At 43.6% G+C, this 16,036-nt stretch overlaps 1 protein-coding gene across 9 annotated transcripts in view; it reads right to left on the bottom strand.

Annotated features, from left to right (window-relative positions):
• Positions 1 to 15,782, bottom strand: part of PACSIN2 (protein kinase C and casein kinase substrate in neurons 2) — a 127,061-nt gene extending 111,279 nt beyond the window's left edge. For 2 of the 9 annotated variants that reach the window (XM_037915054.2, XM_043538227.1), the window contains exon 1: positions 15,607 to 15,754. The gene's annotated coding sequence lies outside the window, so the exon portion shown is untranslated. Of the gene's footprint in view, positions 1 to 14,402; positions 14,540 to 15,281; positions 15,422 to 15,606 lie in introns of those variants that run through there. The other 7 variants (XM_043538191.1, XM_037915061.2, XM_043538197.1 and 4 more) reach the window with 7 other exon arrangements.
• Positions 15,783 to 16,036: the final 254 nt, after the last annotated feature.

Raw genomic sequence — 16,036 nt, 5'->3', positions numbered from 1 at the left:
CAGACCATTGCTGCACACAGGGCAGAAGCCGCATGTCAGCAGAAGACCCTTTCTTGCTTCCTACGTCACCCTCAGCAGCAAGATATCTTCCAGGATGAACTCCTGTGGAAAATGTGGGGACAGTGTTCAGTATAGGGGCCCCCTGCTGCTGTTGGCTCTCCCCAAGGTGCAGAAACCCAGAGGACAGTACAGCCTTGAAACAATCAGTCACGCTTGACCCTGTGCTTACTCACCATTTTGGGGCTCCCGTGGGTTATGTGCACTCACTTTGGGATGGGAAAATTATGCTGTTGTGTTGACTGCTTGTCCTTAAGTTAGGGGGAATCATTGCTCTGACTGACGTGAACAATGCTGCCTCTATTAAGTGTTGCATTTGCCTTTACAGATGCAACCTTGAGATCTCAGCCGCCCATGTTATCACCGGCCGAAAGACCCCAAAGAATCAGAAAGAGGCCACGTAGAAGCAAGGAAGACATGTTGCATGAAGTAACGCAGCATTCAAGTAATGAAAATCAAAAAGCGCAGGAGTGGCGGGACAGTGAAAGGAGGATCCGCCAGCAGAATGAGGAGCACCGGCACAAAAGCGCGGTGCTTCGTCAGCAAAGCACGGATCAGCTGATAAGCGTAATGGAACGCCAAGCGGACTCGATCCAGGCACTTGTAGCCATGCAGGCGGAGCACTACCATGCCTGACCCCCCCACGCACCCCTTGTCCCAAAATTCTTCTTTCCCTTGTGCCCCCATGTCACCTCCAACCCACTTTCCCCAACATCCGGGTTCTTACTACCACCAGCTGCCTCCAACACCTGTAGCTTCACCACCCAGCCCTGAAAACTACGACCCTTACCCCTGCACACAACCCCCATCACCATGCAGTATAGCCATCCTGAAGTTCAGCACTCATTGCACAGCACTCCAGACAAGAAGGCCGAGTATGATAACAGGACATATGCAAATCTGTGATTGTACCGTTCCCCACCCCACCCCCTTGCCCTTTCTGTTTCCCAAGCAGTTGTGTTTCTTTTCAATAAATGGATTTTTTGGCTTTGAAAACATTCTTTATGCAAAAATATAAAAGATACCCTAGCCCAGGAAAGCAACAGGCACTGCAAGTCAGCGTAGCAAACACAGATTCCTACTAACATTGGAACCACTGCACTTCACTCCCGTGCAGGGCACCAGACATTACTGGTGGCTTTCAGCCTCAAAATGCTCCCTCAAGGCATCCCTAATCCTTGCAGCCCCACGCTGGGCCCCTCTAATAGCCCTGCTCTCTGGCTGTACAAATTCAGCCTCCAGGTGTTGAACTGCTGAGTTCCATGCCTGAGAGAATCATTCACCCTTCCCTTCACAAATGTTATGGAGGGTACAGCACGCGGATATAACTGCGGGGATGCAGTCATCGGCCAGGGCCAGCTTCCCATACAGAGAGCGCCAGCGGCCCTTTAAACGGCCAAAAGCACACTCCACAGTCATTCTGCACCGGCTCAGCCTGTTGTTGAATCTCTCCTTGCTGCTGTCAAGGCTCCCTGTGTAGGGTTTCATTAGCCACGGCATTGAAGGATAAGCGGGGTCTCCAAAGATCACAATGGGCATTTAGACTTCCCCTACGGTGATCTTCTGGTCTGGGAAAAAAAGTCCCGGCTTGCAGCTTCCCGAACAGGCCAGTGTTCCAAAAGATGCGTGCGTCATGCCCCTCGCGGGCCAGCCTGCATTAATGTCAATGAAACGCCCACAGTGATCCACAAGCGCCTGGAGAACCATAGAGAAATACCCCTTCCAATTAACATACTCGGAGGCTAGATGGGCTTGTACCAGAATTGGAATGTGTGTGCCATCTATCGCCCCTCCGCAGTTAGGGAAACCCATTTGTGCAAAGCCAGCCACAATGTCATGCACATTACCCAGAGTCACAGTTCTTCTGAGCAGTATGCGATTAATGGCCCTACAAACTTGCATCAACACAATTCCAACGGTCGACTTTCCTACTCTAAACTGGTTAGCGACCGATCGGTAGCTGTCTGGAGTTGCCAGCTTTCAGACTGCAATAGCCACCCGCTTCTCCACCGTCAGGGCAGCTCTCAATCTCGTATCCTTGCGCCGCAGGGAGGGGGCACGCTCCTCACACAGTCCCATGAAAGTGGCTTTTCGCATCCGAAAGTTCTGCAGCCACTGCTCCTCATCCCAGACTTGCATGACGATGTGATCCCACCACGAAGTGCTTGTTTCCCAACCCCAAAAGCAGTGTTCCACGGTGGTGAGCATGTCCATGAGCCTCGTATGCGTTACTCGAGTCGATATCGTCGGAGCCCTCACTGTCACTTTGGACCATAAGGAATAACTTGACTGCCAAACGTGACATGCTGGCGAGACTCGTCAGCATATTCCTCAGCAGTTCGGGCTCCATTCCCACACACCGAAAGGGAAGACAGAGCGCACGGTACAAAAAACATTGAAAGATGACGCCAAATGTGGGCGGAAGCACAGGGATTGCTGGGATGTGAACCGATGCATCACTGGGTGTTGGGACAGGACCTAGAATGCTCTGCCCCCGCCGCCCCCTTCCCACAAGCCACAGCACCAGAATGGGAAGAGGTGCTCTGTGGGATAGCTGCCCATAATGCACTGCTCCCAATGCCACTGCAAGTGCTGCAAATGTGGCCACACCAGTGCGCTTGCAGCTGTCAGTGTGGACAGACTGCAGCGCTTTCCCTACTGTGCTCTCCGAAGGCAGGTTTCACTCAAAGCGCTCTACATCTGCAAGTGTAGCCATGCCCTTAGAGGCAGATCTGAATGGTGATCTGTCCTTATGTTTATATTCCATACTCTTCTGAGAGGGTTTCTGAGGCTTGATGGTTTTGATCTCTTCTCCAGAGCTCGTGCTCAGAGAGAAACACTGCTCAGTATCTGAGGTTGCTGCACGAGGACAGCCTCCTCAGCCTGGGTATGACATTACTGACAGAATCTGTAACCATATAGATCACTGTTATATATTTGCAGCAAATATTGTACAAAGGTTGTCATGTGAGGTGTCTATGGGAAGGTTATGATTGGCTGGTTATAATTATGCTACCTGTATATGTGTATCATTTTAGTAGTTGAAGTTATGAATATTGGCTCTATACTGTCTGTATTTCAAACTTATGCTATGTTTCTAGGTGACATCCCAGACAAGTTGGTGTCAGCTCTGCCTAGCCTGCTTGATGGCCCATTAAGAACCATCAGCTGTACAACTGACCCATTGAGAGAAGGCAGAGACACCTTGTGACTCAGCAAGATATGCAGGGACCTGCCTATGGACAGAACTCTAAGATTTTTCTATGCCATGTGCTGGATAGCGTGTCCTTGGGACAAAAAGCAAAGACCACATGGCAAGAGACTGTAAAAGGCTGATACCTCATCTCCATCTGGTCTTCAATCCTGCTTCTGACCTCTGGAGGGACTTTGCTACAATCTGAAGCTTTGAACAAAGGACTGAATGACCCATCCCAGCAGTGGATGTACTCCAGAGACTTGATTTGAACCTGCAGTTTATTCTATCACTGCTACAAGCCTGAACCAAGAACTATGACATTACTGGTTTCAGACTAGCAGCCGTGTTAGTCTGTATTCGCAAAAAGAAAAGGAGTATTAGTGGCACCTTAGAGACTAACCAATTTATTTGAGCATAAGCTTTTGTGAGCTCACGAAAGCTTATGCTCAAATAAACTGGTTAGTCTCTAAGGTGCCACTAGTATTCCTTTTCTTTATGCCATTACTGTATGTAATTGATTCCATTTAACCAATTCTAGCGCTCATCTGTATCTTTTTCCTTTTATGAACAAACCTTTAGATTCTAAAGGATTGGCAACAGTGTGATTTATAGGCAAGATCTAATTTGTTATACTGACCTGGGTCTGAGGCTTGGTCTTTTGGGATGGAGAGAACCTTTTCTTTTTTACTGGGGCATTGGTTTTCATAACCATTTGTCCACATAACGAGTGGCACTGGTGATGATTCTGGGAAACTGGAGCATCTAAGAGAATTGCTTGTGTGACTTATGGTTAGCCAGTGGGATAAAACCAAAGTCTTCTTCTGTTTGGCTGGTTTGGTTTGCCTTAATTAGTAAAGGAACTCCAGCCTTGGGCTGTAACTGCTGTGCTGTAAGCAATTTGTCCTGAATTGGCACTCTCGGTTGGGTTCCACCAGAACCAGCATCGTTACACTGGGTCTAACTGGGGTCTCATGGCCTTGTCTCCACAGAGTGTTTCTACACATGGAGCTCTTATCCTTCAAGATTCAGGGAAGGAAGCAACGGCATATGCTGAAATTGGCAGCAACGTGCGCCTCCCCAAGACAATACTGGTGTTCATCAACGATAGAGCAGGAGCGAGGGCAGGATATACCACTCTTAAACCCCAGGAATCTGGGTATAGCCTTTCTTTGTGGAGAGAATCTTCCCAAGGCAGGAAGGAACTAGACAACTATATTATCTATACAAAAAACAATAAGTCTAATCTTACTAAAAACTATGTATATTTACAGTTTCTGTAACAGAGGAGGATTGTAAAGGAGTCAGGGGATTTCAACTCAAACCATGCGGTGGTAAGAAGAAACTGGAAAGGCACTGGCCCACACCATCATTTATGCCCTCAGTTCAAAGGACGAGAACGGCAACTGGATAGGCGCAGATCAACAGACACTACTTGCTACAAATCTCCAGTCTCAGCTGCATCCATATCTGTGTATGCAATATGCATAAGGACCAGTGCTCAAAGAAGAACTGTCCTTTGCACTGGTAGGCTTGAATATAGTCTCCAACTGTTAATGATTAAAAAGAGGAAAATAGAAGCATTTTAATCTGGCATTAACTGAAATCTCAGTGCAATTTACCTGTGCAGCTGCTAGGGTGCCTTCATAGATTGTTTAGTGTTTACTTGTTTAATACATAGCATTTGTAACATACATAAGACAAGAATACTTAGCAGTAAACACATACATGCACACAGCTCTTTACAGCTAAAGATTTTTAGAAATAAACTGAGGCTTTTTTCCTTTATACTTTGAATTTCATTCAGCTGGGGGGGGCGGGGGGGGGGAGAGATAAATCACTTGTCAGTTCCGGTTCTCATGCATTAGCACAATACTGGGTTTCCATGAGTACAAGAGGTTTTGCATGCTTTCAGTTTTGTGAGTTTTGGATCTGAACTATTTTCAGCATCTCTTTAGTTTATAGTACAGAGTTAACAACTTTTAACCTGTTATATGGTGCTATGCATTTAAATTCAGTGAAGACCCAATAAATGCATGATAATTCAAAACTTAAAGCAAGTGCGCCTATACATCATCCCTTTAAGAATGCAATTCCCATAACATGAGTTGTGGAAGAACAATGGAATTCAGCTATGAGTATCTCTACTGTATTTATGCAATATTTACCACTCTGTCTGATACGTCCTCAGCAGCATTTGGCATAAAAGCTTTTATTTATTAAGATTTAAATAAACACTTATACAAAAGCTCTAGGCACCCTAGTATTTAACTAATCTTACAACGCAATGTACTGTTGGCATTTATACTGTGTGCAATTGGATAATTCAAGTTATTTATCCTTTTAAATTAAACAAAAGCAAGAGTCAAAGATTACATGTATAAAATGACAATGCCTGTCTACAAATAGCACTATACAAGAGGACAGATATTAGGTAAGAGACATACCCTTAGGTGGATGTTTCAGATATATTTGAAACTATAAAACAGCAAGAAGGAAAAAATAGAAGAGGAGGAAAGGGAACAAATAAAAAAAACTCATTCCAAGTTTCCACTACATTAGCCCATACAATCGGATCCTGCAGATAACAGGCGTTGGACTACACTTCGGCTAGTTGTCACACAGCTCCAGAAAAAGACTTCCACATTACATCACAAGTGCTCATTTTATTTGTGTAGAAATTGGATAGCTTCATTTAACCTTAATTCATTTAGCAGAACACTAACATTCCATTCCTGGTGTAGTTTTGCATTCAATTAATTAGTTGGGCTTGGGGGGGAGAGGAGGGGACCAGTGGTACTGGCAGCATAATTCTTTGGAATCATATTTACAACTTAAATGTACAACAGAAAGGATTCTTTTTTCTCATTAACAAAAGATCATCTATCTCAATCTTCACTGACAGTCCATTCTTTTGGACACTTATTCCTGAAAGTGAGCTATGAAAGGTATAAGGCATACAGTATATGAAACTTCTCCTTGCTACACCATAACCATCTTTCAGAAAAACTCACAAAGCAATTATTTGGGGGTCTAGTAACACATGTGGAGTACATACTTAATATTAAATATTTACATAGCCCATCAGACTGAAAGTTGTTCTTCATGAATTTTCAAAGTTAATTTCAAACTCAAATCTAAGTCTTTCATTTTCTTAAAAAAAATTCTAGGTGACAAGATCATTTATGGTTTCTGCTCTGCAAGAGATGTCCACTCTTCTAACCCTATTGGTAGAGAACATTATCTGCAGCCTCTAACATTCTCATGCTGGAAGGTGTTAACGGCTGGTCTCATCTACAGATAGTCACAGATCTGGTTAAAGCTGATGGGATTGCCAAACGGCCATCTTTCAGGTGAAGCAGAAGGACCAATTAAGCTCCTTTTACACAGCTGTAACTGGTAACAGAAGCCACCATCCAAAGCAATGGGCCACCTGGCAAGGCCTGATCAGAAGCAGAGCCATGTGAGCCAAGAGGTTCCTTGATTACAAATACAGGGAATAAGGGACTGTTTGCTTCTCTCTCTCACAGCTTTCAAAACAGCCAAGAAAGCCAGCTGAAAGTGAGAGAAACAGTTATAGTGAGAGGGAGCAGAGAAACAGAGTTCCTCGGGGCAAAGAACTCACTGGAGAGGCAAACTTGGAAATTGTGAGCAAGGAAACTGCCTGCTGTTTGTTTCTACTGTGTTAGGAGAAACAGGATTTTGTTTCTATTTTTTGCAAACAAACAAACAGAATTGCACCAAAGAATATACCCAACTCATCAATTTGTTATACTAACGCAGTCGTTCTCAAACTTTTGCACTGGTGACCCCTTTCACATAGCAAGCCTCTAAGTGCAACCCCGCCCCCACATAAATTAAAAACACTTTAAAATATATTTAACACCGTTATAAATGCTGGAGGCAAAGCGGCGTTTGGGGTGAAGGCTTACAGCTCATGACCCCCCATGTAATAACCTTGCAACCCCCTGTGGGGTCCCAACCACCAGTTTTAGAACGCCTCCTAATGGAAACTACCTGGGCAAAGTGGGGAATATTAGCTAACTGCTTTGGCCAGAAGGGTCTTCAGCCGCAGACATATTCCATATCTCACATTCTAGAAGGTTAAACTGCTGAAACTGCAGTTAACTGCTTGATTTTTTTTCCATTTGGCAATGTATGCATGTGTGTTTAAATGCCACAAAACTGACCATGTTCTCAAAATATTTTCTCAATACACAAGGATTAAACAGAAGGTCTTGTGTAAAGTAAATGGGATCCACCCTCTGTCCCTACAGCCAAAACAACTGGTTTCTACTACTGTGGAACAAGAGTGCCATCTCAGCATGGAATGAGATAAGTATCTTGAAAGATAATTCCACCAAGGAACATTCACTCCAAAGATTACCCCACTGTCAACTTGGTGCAGCTGCCATTTCAGGGTTAAATGCAATTTGCTATAGTTTAGATTAGAATTAGATAATGTAAACACAGCTAAAAATAAACCCCTTGAAGCTTTTGTTTAGAACCACTTGGGTCCTCTTTCCAGCCCCTAAGACTCTGAAGACAACACTTAAAGATGATTCAAGGACTGAGAATGGCAACATGATATTTAGGTCGTTTATTTTCTGTATTCATTTTAAACAATATTCACATGGATCCATAAAGACAGGCAAAAGTGCCTTAGCCTATCTATACCTATTTGATGGATTTCTTACATCTCCTGACAAGAACAGTGTTATTGCGTTCAGCAGTGACCTAGATATTTGTCAGATTGCCAAGAAGACTCCCATTAGGAGAGAACACTGGAGGCATAATACAGGCATCTCTTTGGTTTTCATCAAATTGATTTGTCCTATGGCTCCTTTTATCACAAGCTGACATTTGTACCCCAAATTTCCCCTTTAGAATTAATATGCCAGGGATGTCTGCTCTCCCCTTTATGTTAGCTATAAATTCATTGCCTACAAAAGAGTGAGTTTAAAGGAGTAATAAATTGTGGCTGTATTTATTCCTGACATAAGTTATTAACCACATACACCAACGCAAAAATCACATACTTCACTATGTGCCTAGTGACTATACTAACTATGCGCCTAGTGACTATACTAACTATGCTAGGAAAGGCATTCTGTACAAACAGTTAAAAGTTATTTTCAGATCCCAGAGGTCATGTTGAATTGACTATATTCTGCTATGGCCCTCCAGAAAGCAGCATGCTGTGACATGAGTTACCAGTTAATGCTCCAGAGGGGTAGCCGTGTTAGTCTGGATCTGTAAAAGCGGCAAAGAGCCTGTGGCACCTTATAGACTAACAGACGTATTGGAGCATGAGCTTTCGTGGGTGAATAGCCACTTCGTTGGATGTATTCACCCACGAAAGCTCATGCTCCAATACGTCTGTTAGTCTATAAGGTCCCACAGGACTCTTTGCTGCTTTTACAGTTAATGTGGTCATTCCTTTGGGAACTTAGCAAATACTTATCTGCAGTTGGCACAACAGTTAAAAAGCAGTGCAGCATGCTGCTACTCAGCAGACCCAAGTTTAACATGGTACATCAAAGAAACAAGTCAATCAAATTAATAAGTCAGATGCTTGTGCTACTGCCATCATATCAAAGACATGATGATATAGACACAATGAATATCAAGTTACTGCAAATAAATCACTTTGTAGTGAAGATTACAACATCACATTCATTCAATTTCAGGATTAGTAGACATCTTATACTTTGCAATTGGAGTCCAAAATGATTTCCAGGTATAGTGATTGTTAGAAGATTTTAAACATGTGTTTTCCAAAGGAGTTTACAATATCACTGATTATCTACGAACCTTGCACATATTCCTGTGGAATCTGTTTTTCCTTTGTTCTGCATCTGTAAGTATATCCCATAAGGAGTGTTGAGAAGAGAAATTAGTTTCAACACTGATCTGTTACATGTAAAATAGGATTGGAACTGTGCTTTGATGTGCCATTTCCATTCCATCTGCTCTCTTCCTCTCCATTCCTGAAGTAGTGAATAATAAACTAGGTTACCGTACTTTCTTTCCCCCTTTACTATTGGGTAGAGAGCAAAGAGACTTTAGATGCTTTTCTCAATTGCCAGCAGTCCCCTATAAACAGCATGAAAGAGTTAATGCCTTGCATTAAGCTAAAACCAAAAACTCTTCAAGATACAGATTTCTAACACTGTCAAAATATTTATACCATGATCACAAATGTGGTATCTGAGCCAGGGCATTTTTTAAATATTTGCATGATTTAAACTGTTGAACCAATAATCATCACAAAACCTTAGAGGTATTTTATTTTTTCCTCAGATCTAGCTCAACTATTTACTGTTGAATGTTTATCCATACCTATTTCTATACCTCTTTATCAATAAGGGTTGGGTGCTGCCTCAAATACTGACACATCCTGTGCACTCAATATCATACTGTGCCCATGTGCAATAGCTGACAAAAGCTCAAACAGACAGAATTGCTCAAATTATTTTAAGTGCACACTAAGGGAGGTTCTGCATTTACACACCACAGAAATTCTGTCCTACTGTCCTGATTCTACCCCAACCTTCTCTCGTCAAACATGTCTCCTTGGAGGATATCAGAGAAAAGAATAATGAGATTCAAGATATGGCGATCTTTGCATTACTAACATAGATCCTAAAAAAGAAAAGGAGTACTTGTGGCACCTTAGAGACTAACAAGTTTATTTGAGCATAAGCTTTCGTGAGCTACAGCTCACTTCATCGGATGCATTCAGTGGAAAATACAGTGGGGAGATTTATATACATAGAGAACATGAAACAATGGGTGTTACCATACACACTGTAACAAAAGTGATCACTTAAGGTGAGCTATTACCAACAGGAGAGCAGGGGTGGGGGGGCGGGGGGATGGACCTTTTGCAATGATCCAGGTGGGCCATTTCCAGCAGCTGACAAGAAGGTCTGAGGAACAGTGGGGGGTGGAGGGCGGAACAAACAAGGAGAAATAGTTTTACTTTGTGTAATGACCCACCCACTCCCAGTCTTTATTCAAGCCTAAATTAATTGTATCCAGTTTGCGAACTAATTCCAATCCAGCAGTCTCTCATTGGAGTCTGTTTTTGAAGGTTTTTTTGGTTGAAGAATTGCCACTTTTAGGTCTGTAACTGAGTGACCAAAGAGATTGAAGTGTTCAACTGGTTTTTGAATGTTATAATTGAGGTCTGATTTGTGTCCATTTATTCTTTTATGTAGACTGTCCAGTTTGACCGATGTACATAGTAGAGGGGCATTGCTGGCACTTGATGGCATATATCACATTGGTAGATGTGCAGGTGAACGAGCCTCTGATAGTGTGGCTGATGTGATTAGGCCCTATGATGGTGTCCCCTGAATAGATATGTGGACACAGTTGGCAACGGCCTTTGTTGCAAGGATAGGTTCCTGGGTTAGAGGTTCTGTTTTGTGGTGTGTGGTTGCTGGTGAGAATTTGCTTCAGGTTGGGGGCTGTCTGTAAGCAAGGCCTGGCCTGTCTCCCAAGGTCTGTGAGAGTGATGGGTCGTCCTTCAGGATAGGTTGTAGATCCTTGATGATGCGTTGGAGAGGTTTTAGTTGGGGGCTGAAGGTGATGACTAGTGGCGTTGTTATTTTCTTTGTTGGGCCTGTCCTCTAGTAGGTGACTTCTGAGTACTCTTCTGGCTCTGTCAATCTGTTTCTTCACTTCAGCAGGTGGGTACTGTAGTTGTAAGAACGCTTGATAGAGATCTTGTAGGTGTTTGTCTCTGTCTGAGGGGTTGGAGCAAATGCGGTTGTATCGTAGAGCTTGGCTGTAGACAATGGATCGTGTGGTGTGGTCTGAATGAAAGCTGGAGGCATGTAGGTAGGAATAGTGGTCAGTATGTTCCCGGTATAGGGTGATCACTCTTGTTACAGTGTGTATGGTAACACCCATTGTTCCATGTTCTCTATGTATATAAATCTCCCCACAGTATTTTCCATTGAATGCATCCGATGAAGTGAGCTGTAGCTCATGAAAGCTTATGCTCAAATACATTTGTTAGTCTCTAAGGTGCCACAAGTACTCCTTTTCTTTTTGTGAATACAGACTAACACGGCTCCTACTCTGAAATAGATCCTAAACATTGTTTTTCACTGAATACCCACGGTAGGTTGTCTGCCTTCTCAAGTTCAACTTCAATCAAAATCATTTATCAATCCTGATGAGCTAATCATCCAGACAACATACACATTTCAGCACAGTATTAAAATCACACAGTTCCACCTGAACAGATTCAGTGTTCAGCTGTATCTCAGTACACAAGTATATCGGTATTGCTATTTCCTGTTCTATTCCCCTTCATGTGCCAAAAAGAAATTCCTCATGATTTCAAGTTAACCCCAAACTGATAATTTGTTTGAATGGAAAAACTAGTTTAATATTAAACGAAACCTAATAAATAACTGGTACCTGTGAAACCATTTCAGCTAAGCACAGCTTTTTAGCATATTAATTTCTGTATGACAACAAGGAAAGTTTGCTCATTTTCCTCATTATGCCTATAAATCAAATGAAAAGGAGCACCCTTCAAAGTAAATGCACCAAAGTTTCGCTTTACCCAACACATCTGGGAGTTTAATGCAGCCAGATAAATAGCTCTTGAAAAAATGAGCACAGAAAATATTGATTCTTGGAAACTAACCTATTGTGCACTTGAAACTGCACTAATACATAATACACTAATGTGATCTGTATATTTAATGAGAGTGGAAGACAAGTTTAAAAATTACATTAATGACAGATAGTGTGAGAGGATAAAATAATAGATATTGAATAGGACCACTTATTTCATGCAACCTCAGAGGGCATTCTAGACATCAAACCACTGAAATGTTCTTTAGTTTAAAAAAAAAAAAAAACACAACCCCGTACTTAAAGTTAGGAATTGAGAAAGTTATTACGCAAAAGATTCATCTGAAATAACTGACCAGAGTCTGAAATACATAAAGAAAGTTCTAGCATTCCAACAGAAAATTACTTTGTTTTACTTAGCCCCTGTAGGCTCTCCTGACCATAGGACAATTTTTGGATGACAGAGGCGCCATGAAGCTCTATGTCACCTCCTCTCAATGGCCAACACAGAAGACATGACATTTAGGGTCAGTGGCAGCTTGTGCCATTTTCAACAACCCAGAATCAGAAGAGAACACAAGTAACTTAAGGACATCTTTGCATACAACCTTCCTGAGCTGAGTCAGTCACTCACGATCTGAAACTACTTTTTCCAAGTACAAGTCCAGTAACTAAAAGAGACTGAAACTGTTTTTTAAAAAAAAAAATCAACATACTCACAGATAACTACAAGAAATTGTTGCATTAGCAGCCAGATTTCTTGAGAGCTTCTACATTAACAAAAGACAGCATTATCATGTCAACATCTAGAATTTTCTATACTTTCATTCTGTGGACCACTTTGTAATTAAGCCTCTTCCTCAAGGACTGCCTACCTTCCAAATCTGACCGTGGGTTCTCAAAATATTTCATTTTATGAAAAGAGAATAGTGGTCCATAAACCCAAGCCTGAGAACCTCTGGTATAAACAACAAGCAGAGACACCCTAAGTTGGAAAAGTATTACATTCAGACATTTTTCTGAAAAAGTTATTTCTAGACATTCACAGATCAAATATTTTGCCAGGAAGACCACTGCATAAATTCCTACTTTGTATGACACAGCATAAACTGAAAGTCATTATATAAATGTACTTACACAGTGGAAGTAAACTAAAGACTAAAATAAAAAATAAAATGAGATGTACAATGCTGGAGAGTACTATTGCCACTTACTTGGACAACTCATGAATTATGCAGGCCTTCCCAGATACCGAAACACATTTGGCTATAAAAAGCTTTATCATCTATGTACACACGGACGTACATCACTAACCAAACACCACCCACACAATTAAAACAATTGTATTTGTTAATTTCAGCATTAGCTATCACAGATATAGATCCTTAGGCTATATGCATTTTTGATGGAAAGGAGCCTCGAGCTGAGAAAAAGGATGCTACCAAAACTTTATTTCAAGACAGGTCTGAAGTGTCTGTCAACCATTAATAGCCTGCTTCACCACAAACTATGTGTGTGTATATGCTGTCTTATTTCTGAAGTATTGCTGCTTGACCTGTGGTATGAAGCTGCATTCCCCAAGCAACCTTTACTTTTAAGTGTGTGTGTTCTAACACCCACTCTTGTTTAAGCTAGTTTAGTCATAACTAGAAGAACATATAATACATTTTTGTCTCAAAAGAGAATACATTTAAGTCTGATAAGTAATTCTAGACAGACAGTGATAAAGTGTGGTATGGAGGATAAATCAATCATCAAACTTAATATTTAAAAACATAATTAAGAATGCTCTATATGCTGAATGTACAATGTGCATGTTGCCTTATAATTTCAGTTTAAAGATGAGAAATTAAACTAAGTCAGTCATGTTTGTTTCACCCCAAAGAGAGCAAAAAAACCAAGGTTTTACATAGCTTGTCTTAATTATATTAGACTAGTTTAATAAAGAGACCAACGGACAACCTAAGTCATCACAGTATTTTCTCTCATTTCTCAAATATCGCCACCTTCATCAACAGCTCAATATCAGCAAAACATTAGTACACCTGTTATAACCTCTTTGAACTATTGGCCTTGTATTTTAGTTGGCATAACCTTGCACAGTAGCTGGCCAAACCCTGATTTACGTTCAAACGAGCACAAAGGAAACTTTCCAATGGAGAACAAGAGAAAACAGTCCTTATTAGCTACCTTTCAACTAGTCTGTGGATGGGAGTCAGGTGTAGATAGGAGCACATTAAGAACATTTAACACAGCACTCTGACTTGTTTACCAAGCTATGAGGAAAAAGACTTATCAAACTTACTGGAATAATTATAGGCTAAATGAATTTACATCCTAAGTTTAAAATACTTTAATCAGTCTATGATTTTAATCAGAATGGTGGGCCACCAAGAAAGCTGAGTGTTTTAAATTGTGTAAATAAGTAGGTGGGGCCACTTTCACAAGTCTCTGGTCTCCTTTGCTCTTAGAGAGAAAGAGAGAGAGAGAGAGAGAGCGCGCACAAGCCCGCAGAGGAAGCATGTATAGGCTGGGTATACCAACTTCTGAATACCTTCAACCAGAGTTAAACCAACTGGCTGGTAAAGACAGATACAGCCAGACAGATACTGTAGATACCAGTCAGTCTCAGTGGGCTCGACCCACTTCCAACAAAGTCAAAAGATGTTTCACTATGTAAGATGATTCTTCCTGGAAAAAAGGAAAAGGAGCATAGAGGAAGAGGGTGGTGACAGAAGGCAGCACAGCCTAGTTGTGTCATTTATTCAGAAGACACCACCCACTCTCAAATGCCTCTCACTGGAGAATTACACTTGACTGTTTTATTTGTGGGGTGTCTGGGTAGTGCAGGAATCACAACCAGATACTGCATTAGATTGTCTTAGGATTTGGGGAGCAAGGGAGAAAGCACTTTAGTTTTATGGCTGTTCTCCCCCCTCCCTACCAAATGGCTCACTCAACTTCACCAAGCAGCTCTCACCTTCCCTGGTACAGAATCAGAACCTTCCCAGGGCCATTCTCCTGGCCCCCCGTCGCCCTACCCTCCCCAAACTTCCCCAAGGGAAGCTCCACCTTCCTCAGCTCAGCTACCCCAGATTGGGGGCTAAGGAGAGGAATGACCCTGCAACCCTCGTGCTGAACAGGAACAAGCCAGTGGGTCAAAGAAGCAGACACAACGTGCAGCAATCGAACCACCTTCCCCCGCTGCCCCCATTCACCACCTCAAACTCCCACCCCTTCCCCCGCTGCCCCCATTCACCACCTCAGACTCCCACCCCTTCCCCCGCTGCCCCCATTCACCACCTCCCTCCCGCTAAACTCCCAGCTCCTTAGCCCTCCAGCACCTCCCCACCCCCAGTCAGGCACAAGCTGCGCCCCCCATCGAGCTGAGGGGCTGGGTGCTCCCCGCCCCGGGTTGCCCGTTTGGCTGGACCTATTCCTGGGGGCTTCCTCACAGGACACGCCCTTTATTTCCTGGAGACTGCAGGACGCTCCCAGGGCCCACACCCCGAGCTCCCCACAGGAGCCCGGCCGCCGGGTGATACCGGGACACTGGGCGGCGGCGGGGCCGGCGATTGCTCCTGCAGCCCCGTCACTCGCCCAATGGAAACCGGGCGGGATGGGGAGCGCTCACCGGCCCGCCCGGGCCCCGCCCCTCCAGGATGACCCAGCCGGAGAGGGTGGGGGGGCTGCGCAGCCCCCACCTCCTTCCCTCCCGGCAGCGGGGTAGAAGTCCCGCCCGGCGGCACGTCCCTCACCTTCGGCGGCGGCGGCGACTCCCCGTCTCCTCTGCGGCGAGTCGAGGTCGGGCGGGAAGGTCCCTGCTTCGCTCGGCTCCAACCGAACCAACTGCCGCCCACCCCCCTTGCGCCAGCCCGCGAGCCGCGAGCCCCCATTGGCTGCTGCAGAGCGGGCTTCTGATTGGACAAGGAAAGCTACGTGTGAACACGCCTCCCGGTAGCGCAGAAGAGAATCCCATTGACTCACTCCACTGTCGATCAAAATCACTTCCTCGGCGAAGGGATTTGAGGAAGCGGAGAGAGGGAGGTAGAGCAAGTTGAAAGTTGGAGGGGTGGGCGAGTGGTTAGCGCGTGAGGCGGTCAACGTGTCGGTCCTAGGTGCTGAGCTGTCGATGCTCTCGCCGCTAACGTAAAATAAAAGCTTGCCTTGGCGCGCGTCTGAAGGTAC

This window comes from Chelonia mydas, chromosome 1 (assembly GCF_015237465.2).
Source record: "Chelonia mydas isolate rCheMyd1 chromosome 1, rCheMyd1.pri.v2, whole genome shotgun sequence".
Classification (NCBI taxonomy): Eukaryota; Metazoa; Chordata; order Testudines; family Cheloniidae; genus Chelonia; species Chelonia mydas.
Note: the sequence above shows the minus strand (reverse complement) of the source record. Positions and strands in the feature narration are given on the sequence as shown.